This window comes from Epinephelus fuscoguttatus, linkage group LG18 (genome assembly GCF_011397635.1).
Source record: "Epinephelus fuscoguttatus linkage group LG18, E.fuscoguttatus.final_Chr_v1".
Classification (NCBI taxonomy): domain Eukaryota; kingdom Metazoa; phylum Chordata; class Actinopteri; order Perciformes; family Serranidae; genus Epinephelus; species Epinephelus fuscoguttatus.
The window spans coordinates 10,997,921-11,010,926 of record NC_064769.1 but is presented as its reverse complement, the minus strand read 5'-3'; the positions used below and the strand labels follow the sequence as shown (position 1 = coordinate 11,010,926).

The window sequence follows — 13,006 nt, the reverse complement described above, 5'->3', positions numbered from 1 at the left end:
GACGTTTCGCCTCTTATCCAAGCGGCTTCATCAGTTCTCAACGCATCGGTCTGACTAGTCCTCACTAGTCTGACAAACAGTGGAGTAAGACTCAGGTTTTTAACCTCTGTGGAGGTGTACACCCACCACCCTCATAAGACAATACTTCGTTAGTGGAGTTTCACTGGACCATTGTTTGGGTCAGGTGAGTCACACTAGTGAACGACAGTCATTAGGAGTGAGTGGGGCCACTGGTGAGCAACAGTCATTAGGCATGATGTGTGGTTACCAGTGAACGACTGTCGTTGTGTTTCTTTGAGCCACTTGAGGTTAGTTTTTGTTGTTCAGTCTCTTAGGTACAGCAGCAAGGGCCGCATAATGAGAATATCCACAGACATATGACAAGAGGAAAGCTTTGCTGGCTGCTAGGCTAATATATACAATGTAAAATGCCATAGACTTGTGCTAATAATGTTGTAATGCATGTTGTATTAGTGGGAAAAATGTGTCCAGATAAAGACAAGTGCTTTGTCTGTGAATGCTGTGAGCGATAGTGAAGCTGATTTATGTACTTGTGTTTAAAGTTGTCTTTATTAATCCGTGTATACTTTGTGTTTTGGGTGTGTTTTGAAGTAAATAAACTTTACAGCACTTAAAATGCCGCCGCCAACTAGTGTTTTGGAGGTGTAACTGCAGAGTGACACAGAGGCTGTGTTTCTGACTTGTCAGCCAGTCAGGGACAGTGTTTCTGACTGTGTGGGCAATGTTTGGCAAACATTCAAAACAAAACATTTCTCTTTTCTTTTTTTAAATCATGAAAAAACAAAGAATTTAAAGTTTCATTTTCTGTCATCTATTATTCCTTTACTTTTCCTTTACATTTTTGCTGCAGTATCATTTTAATATTGGTATCAAGGTATTAAGGCAGGTACCGTCTGGAGGTCTTAATTTTGATATCTAGACAAAACTATGTCCTGTGGTCACAAAGGCAATCACTGACTCTAGTAGTATCACTTAGTTCCTGACCAACCCCACTGTGGATTTTTTAAAGTAATAAAAGTGAAGTGCAAGAACATCTCTTTCCTAATTTGATACGCTTTGGGAGTTTTAGGAATTCAGAAATTCAGGGAATTCAGCATATTCTGATGGTATTGTTATGACAATAAGATATAGAACTGCATTTTTTCACACCCGAAGACACTTTAGGTTACAGAAGACTTCCACACAGGAGATGACACATGAAAAGTTCATCAAACACTTAAAACTAGTCTGGTGATGGTGGATATAAATAACGCTGTAAGAGCAGAGCTAAGCAATAACCTCAGAGAGCTGACGAGCGGCCAGCAGCAACAGTGGCACGACTCCATTTGGCCCCATTTGTCAGAAAGCCTCCCTGATGGGAGACTGTCAGTCAACAGGACTGCCGAGGCAATAGGGAATCAAGGAAAAATATAACGTGTGTACAAATGTAAATGTGTGCATGTGCATGCAGCAAATGCACACATTTACATTTGTAACGTGTGTACAAATGTAAATGTGTGCATTTGCTGCATGTTATGTAGATGTTAACGGTGTTAGTGTGGTTTGTGTGAGCATTTGTGCATTAGTGTGTTTCCCTGGTATGTTTTGCTGTTGAAATGTGTGATGTGTGTCTAAGTTGAAGTGACTGGAAGGGGCAGAAACTGAGCCAAACACAGCCATGAGCTTGTTACACGCTCACAACAAATTTATGTTGGGGAATGCGCTTTTCATGTCTCTGTAAATCTTATGTAAATGTGGTGGTCACACACTGAGCAAAGAGTGCCAGAGAGGGTGAGAGTGGTGAGGGAACAGGCTGAGGAAAGAAAGTTGGAAAATATTGACTATGTGAAAGGAAACTGGTAAAGTAAGAAAGAACATGAGCACGAGCAGACTTAAGCCTGGCAGATTCTATTCAGAGTAGGATGCTAGAATGGCAAGATAAACTGATCTTAATCAGTGTTTTGTTTATCCTTCCTCATTGTTTATGTGGTTTACCCAGTTACAGATCTGTGATGATCCGCTAGAGTATTTATTTCAGTGCTATCACTGATGGGAAAACACAGTAATTTGAGCCGGAAACGAGAGCTGTGGGGAAGCAGCAGCATAAAACTTTTATAAGTTGATTTAAAGTTTTTGCTATTCTATATGTTTCAGATTTTCCTTTTTTTTTTACCATCACATTATTAACTGAATCCATGATCATCGGTTTAGCTGCCAAAACTTCACATCATGTCACACGCTGTTCTATGTATGCTGTATGTAAAACTCCCACACATAAACAATGAAGGCATTGAGGTCAATAAGGTTAAGATATGATAACAGTTAAACAGTCTGTCAGATTCATGTGACTCCATGTTTTATCTGTTTGTGTCTTTATTAGCGTTACAAGATTAAGCTGCTCTGCTGTCAGATTTTAGACCCAATATGTGTGTTTCCAAAAATTCATTCAAAGACACTTTCATCAAAGAATTTACTGTTTATTCCAAAAGATAATGTGGTTATATTTGGCGGTAAAAAGGCTCTGCTCTCAAGCCAAGTCTACCCAGACTTGGAGCTGTATTGGGATTGTATTGAGTATTGAGAATTATTCATTTTGACAGAGCATTTCTGTGTTAACTGACTCAGCATTTCTAGCTTTTACAGCACTGGTTTAGCAGCCCGGGAAACTAGCAGACCAATTGCAGACATTCTACATCTTCTTGCATGATGCTATTTTGCACTTGTATACCTTTTAGAAAATTTTACAATTACATTTGTAATTATTACGTTGCGGATATGTTGAAACTTTCCTTTCCTTTATGTTTTTCAACAACTGCTGTGGTTAACATGGTTTAGCACAAAAACTATTTGATGATGGTAAGGCTTACAATACCTAGTTTTTATGGCACAATCCTTGCTGGAATTGCAGCAATGTCTAGGTAAAAAACAAGCACTTTTTGTGACTCTGTCTGGGCTTGAAAGGCAACGATGTCTCCTTAAAAAACAATTGCTTTTTGTCAAACTATCCCTGGTCAAAACACGGTTACAAGTCGCTCTAAAACACCCATGTTTGGTGGCTAAAAAAACCCCACTGTAAATGCTGCAATGACTAGCTAAAAAAGCTGGTTTGGTTGTTTGTTGTTCTTGAACAGTGGTCTGCAATGGTATGCAGCTATATGGACACAAGTATTTGGATCCCTGACCATTACACCAACAGGGACTGACAGTGACATTATATTCAAATACATACACTTTAATATGCAGTCGGTCCCCCTTTTGCAGCTAAAACAGCTTCCACTCTTACTGGAAGACTTTCCACAAGATTTTGGATTGTTTCTGTGGGAATTTGTGCCAATTCATTTTGTAGAGCATTTATGAGGTCAGGCACTGATGTTGGACGAGAGGGCCTGGCTCGCAATCTCCGTTCCAGTTCACCCCGAAGGTGCTCGATGGAGTTGAGGTCAGGGCTCTGTGCGGGCCAGTCAAGTTCTTTCACTGAACTCATCAAACCATGTCTTTATAGTCGTTGTTTTGTGCACTGGGGCGCAGTCATGTTGGAATAGAAAAGGGCCTTCCTCAAACTGTTGCCACAAAGTTGGAAGCATTGCATTGTCCAAAATGTCTTGGTATGCTGAGGCACTAAGATTGCCCTTCACTGGAGATAAGGAGCCAAGCCCAAACCCTGAAAAACAGCCCCATACCATTATCCCTCCTCCACCAAACTTCACAGTTGGCACAATGCAGTCAGGCAGGTAATATTCTCCCAGCATCCGCCAAACCCAGATTTGCCCATCTGACTGCCAAACAGAGAAGCACGATTCATCACTCCACAGCATAATGATAGTAAGTATGTCAGTGCTTTACCTAAAATGAAACAATACTCCATCTATGACAAAGGCGGTCAGAGTTCAGTGTGTTGCTCTGGTTTTGCCGTTACTAGATAGTAATTAATTGGCTGTAAAAACTGATAGAAAACAAGGTGTGAAAGATATGTGATAAAGGTCTAAATGAAACCAGGAACTTTGCGGTTAAATTGTATGCACATTAGACCCCTGGGCCCCAGAATGCCCCACTTCCAGCCTTTTATACATTGAATTCTCTTTGGAATTCTTCCACAAAAAGCACTTGCTGGCACGGTAGGCATGGTAGCAGTCTGACCCCACGTGCCGCACACAAGTGCCTTTGTCTCTGAAGTGGCAGATGATGGCATTCCTGACTGTCCCATGTCCAACTCTTCCTATTACTGAAATACACATTCCAGTGTTTCTCTGCTTTAACTGGCGAAAGGAAACATGAGACAAATCGTAGGCCAGACACTGATTTGAATTGATGTAGTGTGTCTGTTTTATGTGTTAATTTTTCTCGGACTCAGCATTCTGAGGAGCGCAGTGGCATTTTGTTTATGCATTAAGTTGTGCTTATGCACAAACTTTTTTTTTTTTTTTGCACCCTAGCGCTCAACAGAGTATAGAATGACAAAATTCATCCTCGAGGCAGATCATTAGGATACTGCGAATACATATTTGCCAGACTCTTTCCTGTGTTTGTCAGCTCTCTTGTCACACTGGCACTTTGCTCTCTGCTTGCTGCTAGTACATTGCTCTGTCTTTTCTTCATCTCTCCTGTATATTCTTTCTGTTTCAGCAGTAGCATAAGTGCTGTTTCTCGAGGGAGAGCCATTTAAAAAAAATCAATCCTTGTTGTGGATTTTACTAAGAAGAAACTGACTTTTCACATCCTCATACACACAGTTTATGCTTAGTTTAAACAAACACAAGGCTAAACATAGTCTTCTTTACTATGCATGTTGTCAACTTTTCACACGTTCTTGGATATAAACACACACAAACCGAGTCAGGAAAGTAAACAGAGTGACAAGGGGTGAGGGATTAGAGAGACAGAAAGGGAGACAAACAGACCAAGATAAAAGAAGAGGCGTGTCAGAGTTGTCTATAGGAGTGGACTTCACTGCTTCACTTTTTTGTCCCTGTGTAACTCTATAGCCCACATACCAAAGTACTCACTCATTATGTCACTTCAGCCTTTGGGTTTCTGTCTTTCCCATTTTTACTTCTGCTCTCTGGTTTTCAATGGCTATTCCTGGTAATTGTTTGTTGAAGGTGGAATTAGACTTAGGCCAAACTTCGTCCGTAACAAGTATTGTAGTTATACTGGTTTAACCTTAATCTGCTGTTAAACCACCAGGCTAACACATGCTAATGGAGCCAGTATGCAGCACTACTAAGAACAGAGTAAGCACTGAGTAATAACTGTAAGGATATACCAGAATCAGAGGACTTTATGGTCAGCAGACCCAACACAGTGATTAACCATCATGAAAAAGAGGCACATGACACTACTGTACGGTTTAAAGGCAGATAGTAAACATCAAGCCAGGCAATAACAAGGTCCAGCTTTAATAAGAAAATAACAGACAAACAAAAATGAAATGCGTGCACACATGCAGAAGACAAATGAGACCCATGTATTTATTCAAGGTTAAGTCTTTCTTAGTGTCACAGTTCTTCAGCTCAGCTGGTGGATTTTTAGGGAATTAGGCAAAGGTTTGTATGAAGTCTGGCCCTTCAGATGTATGTAGGTGTACAGTTCAATTCAATTCAGTAGAAATTTTATTTATCCCAAAGGAAATTCTTGTGCCAGAGAATGCCTCAAATTACAGTAAGACTAAGTGCAGTAACGACAGTTTAACATTCACAGCCAGTAATAACCAGAACAGCCAGTGGGTTCCCCAGATCAGGCTCACTCACTGGGTCCATTTTTAAAACAGGGTATGAAATATCTGGCAAAGTATGCAAATATACAAGATAAGACGTGTTTTCATGGAGCAAAAGCAAAATCCAGTGCCTAATAGAAGCAAAAAACAATGCCTAATAGAACAATAGTTAACTATGTCTTTTCTACTAGGCTGGGCTGCACTAAACAACAGCCATTTTTACACGGTCTGTTCAAGGCAGGAATGTTGTGCCATTACTCTGCAGCGCTGTTATGTATAAAAGGTGGGAACATGTGATGGAGGGACAAAGCAGTTCGCCTTCAAGACAGCAATGGACTGGTTTGACATTTTGTCTGCATATTATGTGTGGGACCCACTACTGTGAGTACAAAAAGCAGCTAGTAGCAGTAAGCAGCTGACTCGAAGAAAAACTGCGGCCAAAAGTGTCATAGTGCGGAGGTAGTAAAGTCCAGGAGCTCCTTACCTTACGAGCAAAGGACGAGATCAACTGCCATATAACAGGGATGGTAAATGATTGTTATTCCCATTTTATACAGTTGTTAATGTTTAAGTAGTGCTGCTAGAAGCGTATTAAGTCACACTAGACGGCAATGCTGTTGTGTTACACATCAGGTGTCTTTTGCATCGGAAAGGGGGGCAGCATAATGCCAGCGTTGTTTGGTTTTGTGTAAAAAGGCAAAGCCGGTGTAATAAAGGGTCTTCGTCGCAGCAGTTTTGTGGAATCTCTGTGTGAAAAGGGCTAATGAAAACAAACACTTTAAAAATGGCACATAGTACTTGATGGTTATTTTTTGTTCTCCAGTCTTAATTGGGGTATTAACATAATTAAGTTTGGCACAATACGGTGGGGATTTTAGTTAAGAGCACTTTAGATGGAAATGGAAAATCAAGAATGTCATGCAGCTTTGTGGTTCATTGTGCTTCAAGTATGTCCCTGTTGGTAAGCTGACAGGTGACAGTTGTCTTACATATTTCTGTATTTAGCACTTTAACTGTGGTAGTGTCATGGTGCTCTTCAGGAAAAAACATTGGAAAAAAGAGCCTCACTAATTGCCATAAATTGTTTTGGAAATTTGGAAGTGATCAAGCCAGTTTTTTTTCTTTTTCTTTTTTCTTTTTTTTTTTTTAAAGGAGTAACAACACATGCCAAAATGTGTCAAACAACTCTCGTCACCAAGCCTTGGTGCACAACAAACAAAGGCAAACTATCAACAAGATGTTTAACTGGAGAGTTTTATAGATGTGCTGAATGCCTCGGAAGCAAGAAACATATGAAAGTAATAGATCAACATATTTATCCCATCCTCAGTGAAGTCACAGACTGCCTCCGCACCAGAACAATTTGTATCATTTTAAGTTTACTGGATATGTGTGGGGACACGGCTGTTTCCATTTTGCTTTTGGAAGCCAAGACTCACTAAATGTGAAGTGGAGGAAACATGATGCTGTCTGTCATCAGTTTATTCTAACCTGTTGACTTTCTTCATGCTCTGTTGCTATAATTACAATTAGCCCAATTATAGGTTTAAAAGAAGTTAAATAAAGGAAACCTCTTGTCATCACAATATTAGATCAGTCAGTCTAAATCATTTAACCTTAAACACAAACTTTCTAATTGAAGGACTGAATGATCTATTAAAGGCTAAGCAAATGTAAATATACCAAGAGTGCTTACATACTAACAGTAATAGAAACAGTGGAACCACAAACATAGTTTAAAACACAGGTTTTCTTTTCCAGATTTCATCTTTTTGGTCTGGTTAATGTTTTTGAGTACATGTTCGTGCCCACCAATTTGTGTGAACATTTTTCCATTTTTCTACATTTGTAGCACCAGTAGAGACATGACTGTAGATAAGGTGATGTTGATGTATCAGTCAGTTGGTCCCCCTCTTTGGCTAAGACTGTTATGTCTTCACAACTGGTAGATGGATTGCAAATGCGGTTTGGTGCAATCAATCATGGTTCGAACTGATGAATCCGAAAGACTTTGGTGATCCTCTGAATTTTCCCTTACGCCACTATGAGATTGACATTTGTGGTTTTTATTCAACCGCACTGGTGATAGCTGTGGCGGAAGGCATTGTGTTTTGGAGTTGTTTGTCCAGTTGTCCAGAATTTTGTCTGAATGTCCTATTCTTGTGAACATTATATCTCAAGAATGCCTTGAGGGAATTTAATCAAATTTGCCACAAATGTCCACTTCGACTCAATGATTAGCTTATTGGATATTGTTGGCCAAAGATCAAGGTCAGTGTGACCTTGCATCTGTTTTATGTTCATGAATTCGACATCTCAAGAACACTTTTGAGGGGATTTCTTCAAATTCGGCACAAACGTCCACTAAGACTCAGCGCTGAACTGATTAGATTTTTTTAGTCAAAAGGGCAAGGCCAGTGTGACTTTGCATCTGTCTCATTCTCTTGAACGCAATATCTCAATAAGGCCTTGAGGAAATTTCCTCAAATTTGGCACTAACATCCACTTGGACTTAAGAATGAACTGAGTAGAGTTTGACGATGTATGGTCAAAAGTCTAGGTCACCATGACTTCACATTTTTGGCCATAACTCAAGAATTCATACGCTAGTTATGACAAAATTTCACACAAATATCTAATGGTAATGTGAAGTAATAATATGAGGTGATGGCATTTTATATCCAAAAGGTCAAAGGTCAGCTTCACTGTGACATAATATTGTGCAAAAACACTTACTTAACGTCGTATCTCAGGAACAGGAGGGGATATTTGATTGAATGCTAATTTGGTGACACTAATTGTGGGTGTCCATGTTGAAATTGTGCTGATTATATAGATCGTTTGTGTCATTTTAGTTAGTTCTTATCATGATAATGTGAATTCAAGTGTTTGTTTTTCTGATTAATTTGGTTATAACTAGTTATTTGATACTATTAAAAGGGGGTGTGGCGTCATGAGTGACAGCTGTGTGTCAATCCCTGCTCCCTATTAGGTCGGACGGGTGGGAACTCAATACAGCAGCTTCACTTTCTAATTGCTACTGCAGACCCCCGCTCCAAACAACAACGAGTCTGTATCTGTGATAATTTAGCTTTATTTTTGTATAGTGGGAGGAAGTGGAGATGCATCGTTCGTCTTCATATTCTGTGCTAAGTACAAACTTACCAAGCAGCTGGTGTGGTTGTAGACTCTTGTTTTGATATTGTCTTCAATAGCATTTTTCTTTTTTTCCAAAAAAAAACACTGTGGTGATGCAAAACAGCAGAAGGTATAATAAAAAATGCTAACATGGCACAGTTTCAGTTTGCATCAAGGAAAGATCATCATTTTCCTTATTTCACAGCCCGAAGGCTTTAGTGTTTTGAGTCGTTGAGGTAGCCAGCAGTAAACTGGCATGAATAGCAGGAGGAGGGTGGGGATCTGTCAATTCTGTGGACAAATGCCTTGCTTGACAAATGTCTGGCCAAGGACAGCAGCCGAAACATGAGAGTGCTGTTCTTCGGCAAGGAGGAGGGAGGGACGTGGGAAGAGACAAGGAAACATCTCCACGGTAACATACCTGTTACCTTTTGTAGTTTTGGCATAGTTTTGTGTGGTAACTTGAGTCTGAAAGACATTCAACAGATACTTTCTTTCATTCACAGCCTAAAGTAATTTCTTTCTTTTTTGAATACATTTTACATTTTGTAACATTTTGAATGTGCCTGAAATATTCTATATAGATGGAATCTCATTGGCTTGCCATTGAAATTAACATAGAATGCGTGTTTTTTCATGGTTTAAAGTTGAAATATTACTTAGGCAGAGCAAAATGCATTTTTCCCAAGATAAAAGCAGTAATGATCACTCACAACACTGCTGCAGAATGTAGCCTAAGTGCACAGCAAACTCCAGCTAATGCTTTAAAGCTGGAGTGTGGTAGTGAGGCCCGGCTTGGCCCCGCGGTTTTTGGTCAACCGCAACAAGGCCTCCCATTGGTCGGACGCGAGGTAGGAATTCGGCTCTCTGAGGTCTAAGCTCCGCCTCCTTCTCCTCTTCCTCCTCCTCCTCCCGGCCCGGGGCGCTGAAGCAGGACGGCATTCCCTGTGCACGTACACACACATACACAGTCTCTCTCTACCATTCGCTTTCTCATACGTAAGGGAGCAGGAGCAGGGAGTTACAGACATTTGAAGACACAGAGCAAGGAAGTGAGAGAAAGCAACAAAAGACAAAGACAGAACTCTCCTGCCCTCTGTTTGTGTGTGTGGGTGAGCTTTTCTCTCTGTCTCTCTCTCTGTGATCCCGAGAAAGGGGGAGGACCTGAACCCTGCTAAGAGTCAATACCCCTGCAGGAGTCCACAGGACCATACACACACACACTCTCACACCCTCACACTCACACACACACACACCCCACAGGCATACTTGCTCAGTCCACTGCAGCTACTGCAGCCTGAATGAGTGTAAAGCAGAGGGAGAAACAGAGCAAGGAAGCAGGAGTGCGAGAGAGGGGAGGAGAAATCTCTGGAGTTACTACTTGTTGCTTTTCTGTGCGGATTGAGGATGATATTTCTTCTGCTTTCCCTGCCGCAGTGGGATCTTGTCTGAGGTGAGCACCAGCTTTCCACTGTTATTTCTTTCCTCCTTTTTCTGGCCAATAACTCTGTGGGAGCAAAAAAAAAAGGGGGGGGGGGGCTGAGTTTCAAATTTTGTTAGCTTTTCTGTAGGATTGCTCTCTTGGTGGAATGGCGGAGGGGGGTTGAAAGAGAGGAGGAGGTGTGGAGGGAAGCTTTTCACGTGCCAGGGAAGCAACATTATCGCACTGATCTGTCAGAGAAAGAAGCAACGTAGGGTGAGAAAGAATCTTCTCTGGATGAAATGAATGAGGAGGAAATAAAGGGTTGCTGAAGAAATGTCCGGCTCAGACGCAAGGAGCTGTAACATGTGATTCAGAGCTCTACTTCTACAAGTGGGACAGCAGAAGATGAGAAAAGAAACCTCAGTGCAGCTCTCAGTCGCTCTTCTGATTAATGCCTCTCTTTCCGTGGTGTTTGTGTGTGCAGCTCGGGGCTGCTTTGCTGACAGGACCATGGAACGTAAATGTGACATTTATTCATAACCTATTTGCTTTGTGTGTGTGTGTGTGTGTGTGTGTGTTGGGGGAGCAGTCCCACTCCAACACACAGTGGCAAAGGCACAAGGTAGTGTTTAAGTACTTTAGCAGTGTGTAGCCCTCATTTATCAGCTCCTGCATGATTACAGTGTTTTCTCTGACTCTACCACAGATAGTAGCTCACTTGAGTGTGCAGCCTCATCATCATTCCTCCACCAACATGTGTTTACATGCTGCAGTCTTAACCCGCACACAGAGGTACTAAACGTCAACAAGTTTGCCTAATGCTGCTCTTTTGGAGTTGGGCGTCAGTAATTGTAGTGACATTAAACATCTATGTTAATGTTTTCTGACCGTTTTTGTTATCAGTTATAGTAAACATTTGTGGGGAACAGTTTGAAATATTTCAGATTCCATGCATGGAGTTTTTATAGTTTTGTTTTTTTTTTCTCTTTTCAGTAGTAGTGCAGTGTGTCCGGGCGTGGGGCGGGCATTGTTGTCCTATTATTAGAGCAAGCCGGGCCAGCCAGCAGCTGTGGGGAAGGAAGTCGGCTCAGAGCAGCCGGAGAAGAGGGATTACTGGGAACACTGAGCGGGAATTATGGACTGAACTGGAATGGCATTCCTAAGGTGGCAGAGTCAGTGGAGGGGAAGATGAGTGGGCCAGAGCACCAGACAGGGATCAGTGTGGATCATAAGAAAAGATATAGAGGTTGGAGGTCAGTAGTGATCTGGACTAAAACACCCTTCTGTAGTTGCAGATGACAGCTGTTGTACAGCTGGATAACTTGGCTGTCAATTTATTGAAATGGATTTGTTGCAAGCTGCGATTAATTATTTTTTCATTAAATTAATCTGTTGGTTGTTTATTTGATCAATCAGTAAAACTTTTAGTCCATAAAATATCAGAAAAATGTGAACTGGATATAGGACACATATCACGCGACAGGGGTTACAATTCAATATAGTGTGATTCTGCAAGGCAGTTTTTTAAATGAAATGTGCAGGGCTACCTCCTGAAAGTTAAAGAATTGAATCATTAGTTGACTGAGATTCTTCAAGTTGAGCTGTAATTTTTTCTTATTGTCAGTCAGCATCCAGTAAACTTCAGGGGATGTGTCAGTCCCCAGATTTAGCCGCGGATTGAGGACTCCTCACTTTCACGCTGCCCTCCAGTACAGGCAGCTGTGGACCCAGAGCCAGGTTGAGTCCAGTGAGATGGAAGTAGTTGCCTGGAGGAAGAGGGGCTTAACCTGGTCAGGCTCTGAGATAATGTTATCTTAAGCAACTTAACAAAATACAGTGTCTGGTTTTTATTATATATCAAGTGTCGGCAACATACCCTGTTGCACATTTCCAGTTTGTTGTTAGCATAGTTGGCGTGCATTAGCTTGAAGGGTTAATTTGGCTTGTTTACTATAAAAAAACAAGTACTTGAATATTGTAGTTAACAACTGAATTTGATATGACTGACAAAATTCTTAGACGGGTATAGACCAATAATGTATTAACAGGAGCGTAGTTAGCAAGTATTAGCTTGGAGGGCTAACTTGGCTTGTTTACTCTATTGAAAAGAGATGAACAGTTGAATATTCTTAGTTAACAGCCAAATTTGATTTGACTGACAACATTCTGAGACCTACAATGTATTAACAGGAGCACAGCTAGCACACATTAGCTCTGAGGGCTAACTTGGCTTGTTGAGTATGCTGAAAAATAATTTGAAAAAGGAACAAATAGTTGAATTTTGAACAGCCAGATTTGATTTGACTGACAAAATTCTGAGATGGGTACAGCCCTATAATGTAACAGTTGGGCTAACTTGGCTTGTTTACTGTATTAGCTTAAGTGAACGTTGCTGAACATTCCACTTAACCCTGTACAAGATCTCACACTTTATATGGAAAAAAGGATTGAATAGTCGAATATTCGTATTCAACAGGCAAATCCCATTCGACTGACAGAATCCTGAGTCGGATCTAGCAATGCCCCCTTTAAGATTCTGCCAGATAGATTACAATGCTGTTATCTAGCAATCGGGGGTTTAAACATAACACAAAATTAACCACCAAAACGTGATTTCAAGTGTTTCAGTATTTTCTTACACTCCTACTGAGAACCTAAATTGCTGTGTTCAAGTGGTGCTTCTTTTGTTCAGTGATCCAAAACTTAAACACGTTCATCTTAGAATAAGTTAA

At 40.8% G+C, this 13,006-nt stretch overlaps 1 protein-coding gene across 7 annotated transcripts in view; it reads left to right on the top strand.

Moving 5' to 3' along the window:
* dab2ipb (DAB2 interacting protein b) overlaps nucleotides 1–13,006 on the top strand; it is a 213,345-nt gene that overhangs the window by 30,963 nt on the left and 169,376 nt on the right. For 2 of the 7 annotated variants that reach the window (XM_049603715.1, XM_049603714.1), the window contains exon 1: nucleotides 9,980–10,304. The exons of the other annotated variants lie outside the window; for them this stretch is intronic. The gene's annotated coding sequence lies outside the window, so the exon portion shown is untranslated. Of the gene's footprint in view, nucleotides 1–9,979; nucleotides 10,305–13,006 lie in introns of those variants that run through there. 7 annotated transcript variants of the gene reach the window in all.